The sequence below is a fragment of the Trachemys scripta genome, chromosome 14 (genome assembly GCF_013100865.1).
Source record: "Trachemys scripta elegans isolate TJP31775 chromosome 14, CAS_Tse_1.0, whole genome shotgun sequence".
NCBI lineage: Eukaryota > Metazoa > Chordata > Testudines > Emydidae > Trachemys > Trachemys scripta.
This window is the reverse complement of record NC_048311.1, coordinates 18,789,143-18,792,705: the sequence shown is the minus strand read 5'-3', so window position 1 is coordinate 18,792,705 and position 3,563 is coordinate 18,789,143.

The following is a 3,563-nucleotide window of genomic DNA, read 5'->3' as shown; positions in this document are numbered from 1 at the left end:
TGCCAATCTCTTGGTGGTTTTATTTTGTCTATTAGCAGCAGTGATCGTCACCTTCAGCGTTCAAGACCCTTGTTACTGCAGTGGAGGAATATTTTGCATCAAAATCTTTGGAGCTGAAAACAGCCAAAAACTGGAGAATAGTTGAGTTTTGGACAAAATGGCTCGGGCTCTTGGTTTTCCAATGAAAAATCAATTTGTTTTTGAGGATAACAGATATTTTCCATGACATCTTTTGTTTCATTGAAAACCCAGTTTTCCACTGAAAAAAAGTTCTGATGGAAAATTTTTGACCCCGCACAATTGAGGTTATTTATGGAACTTTCACTTTGAACTTCTAGACTTTCAAACACTTACTTGTTCTTAATTCTATCTTAGGCCTAGTCTACACTCAAAAGTATCAGTATAATTAGAGGTGTGGCTTTTTTTTTTTTTACTGAAATAGCTATACCTCTCCAACCCCTGGTGTGGACACAATTATACAGTGTAAAGGTGCCTTATCCCAGTTTAGCTTATTTCCCTGCCTATACAGAAGAGCTATATTAATATAACTGCATCCACACTAAGGGTTTGTAGTGCTTTAACTAAACTTGCTACTGGAGACAAGAATTTCCTAGTTTCCATAGTTAGACTTCTGTTAATGTCCACAAACTGTTTTCTAATGGATTCCCCTGCCGCTGCCCCCGAAGCATTTAATTAAGTCTTTATAACCTCAGCTCAATCATAATGATGGTTTTTTGTCTGGAAATAACAACAGCTTTGGGGTGAAGAAAGTCACTGCTTATCTGGAGCTGTTTCCATTTTTACAGCAGATTAGGAATAAAGAGGAGGACATGGAAGGTGCAGATAATTAGATAGAAGAAGGATCAGGGGAAAGGAAGAGGCAGCACCATGCATTCAGTGAGGGCAAAGCAGATGAAGTGAAGGACTGTTCTGCTGAAGGCTGGAATACACCCAGAGACTCTGTTGGTATAAATTGGCTTAACTCCACTGATTTCAATAGAGCTAGGCTGATTTACATCAGCTGAGGACCTGGCCCTATGAGGCCTTCACATTTTTTAGTGTATTGGCTTTTTTTTTTTTTTTTTTTTTAATAAGCTCAGGGCTTACACCCAGGGCCAATATTGGGTTTGCCTTGTTGATGATCACATTTAGCTCTAGTGCAATAAGAGCGTGGTTCCCACAGACTTTACAGGATAAATTACACAGCCCCTTTCAGCTGAGCATCTCAAAGTACATTACAAAAGTAGGTGAGGATTTATTTTTTAAACAACCGAGGAAACTGAGCCGCAAAGAGGCGTCGGCCCACATGTTTGAAGATATTTAGGCGCTGCTGTGCCTCTCGTTTTCCAAAGGGATTTTAGCACTTAGGAGTCAATGGGATTTTAGAAAATGAGACTTAAAAGGCCTGGTTTACACTACAGAGTCAGGCCGACGTAAGGCAGTTTATGTCGGCCTAACTCTGTGTGTCTACACTACCACGTTGGGCCTGCCTATGAACGTCGCCCATTACACCAACCTAATCACTCCAGCTCCGCAAGAGGCATAGTGTGTAGGTCCATGTCGTTTGGGCGACGCAGTGTCTGTGTTGACACTACATTACTTACATTGCCTGTTAGCTGTCAGCTCTGCACAGCTCTGTAGCTGCCTCCTGATGACAGTTTGGGCGGGAGGAGAGCCCTAGCCCCCAGAGGCTTGAGCTGGGCCCCCCTTCCCCCATTCCTCACTGGGAGGCTGCTGGACTCGGACTCTCCTTCTCCTGGCCCCCCCGAATCCCTCACCGAGGGGTGGCAATGGGGTACTGGGCTGTCAGCCACAGGGGTCCAGCTGTCAATGCCCCACAATGCCTCACTTCAATCGGTGGAAGCACTCCTGGTAAGGACGCGTACTGCTGACAAAAGAAGCAAGTGTGGACATGAATAACCGCTTTAATTATTGCAGTGGCCATACGTTGACCTAACTTAGGTGGACTTAATTTTGTAGTGTAGGCTTAGGCTCCTAAATCAGTTAGGTGTTGAGCACCGCAATGACGGAGTACCTTTAAAAATCCGGGCCTAAGCAACTTGCATAGGGTTACCATATTTAGTGCCTCCCAAAGGAGGACACTCCACGGGGCCCCGGCCCCACCCCCCCGCCCCAACTCCGCCCCCTCCTCAAAGTCTCCGCCCCCTCCCCTGCTTCCCGCGAACATTTGAGTCGCAGGAAGCCTGAAGCAGGTAAGGGGGGGTGTGGGGGGAGGAGGCGCGGCCCACCCCCAGCACCGCACCGCTGTTCCCCAGCCCGGCCCCCGGCACTGCCGGCCCGGCCCCCAAGCCCCCGGCCCGGCCCGGCACTGCCGTCCCGTCCCCCGAGCCCCCGGCCCAGCCCGGCCCCGCCGTCCCGGCCCCCGAGCCCCCGGCCCGGCCCTGCCGGCTGGGCCCCCGAACCCCCGGCCCGGCCCGGCACCGCCGGCCCGGCCTCGGAGCCCCCGGCCCGGCACCGCATGTCCCGATTTTCCCGGACATGTTCGGCTTTTTGGGATTTCCCCCCGGACGGGGATTTGGAGCCCAAAAAGCCGGACATGTCCAGGAAAATCCGGACGTATGGTAACCCTAAACTTGCAGAAGAACAAATGTTGAGACAGTGGCAGGTCTCCCAAGGCACAGCTCTGAATTCACAGCCCCTTGCTCCAACCACTCTCTCCTTTCAGTAAAAAGAGAGGCAAAGAAGCTAAGAGCTAGGACCAAGAAATATATATTTTCAGTTAAGAGCTGAAAACACAGCTGGTGAGCCAGCGAGGCAGAGTAGAGAAAAACAGGGGGGCTGCCCCAAACGTTAAGAGCTGCAGAGGAGGATGCTCTCGGACCAGTGCGATTACAGAGTTACCAGATCAGTGTGGGGGGAGATACATTTCAGATAACCACAACCATATTAGCAGGAGAAACTAGATGGGTTGGAACTGGAATCCCTAATCTCCATGTGCAGAACTTTGGGAAAATCTGGATTCAGATCTGGAGCTGAACTTTGCAGGTCAGGTCCATCTCTACATTCAGTCTTCAGGGCTGTAATGAAAGAGTCTAGCAAGCAGTATTGTGGGATAAGCTGGAGTTAAAGAGGGCAGCTGGCACTGACAGGTGAGAAGAGAGGGGTACGTAGGCAGCTGTGGCACCAGGCATGTGAGAGATCAGGCTCTCTGAACTATTGAATGGGGATATGGGTTCGTAAACAAATACTGGCTGGGGCGGGTGGGGCATAGTGGATTTTGGAGATGACGTTTCTCTGAGTCTTGGAAAAGGCCAATTCCCTGCCTAGAGGTCTCCAAGGAGGTGTATTCCGTGAGAAGCCCTCTGGTTACTTGATTAGTTGCAGCCAGAAGTTGAGCTAATAATGGGCGGAGCCGCTTTCAGTGAGTGGCTGAGTGAAGATTTCTGGCCCACAATGAGGCTTTTGCTGTCTGTGCTAAGATTTGTGTGGCTCCCAGAAGGCCCCTGAGGGCTTGGAGGGAAATTTGCGTAATTTCATTATCCACAGCCTCACTACCAGCCAAACCCACACTCGGCTTAACAAGAAAAACAAAACTGGAACTG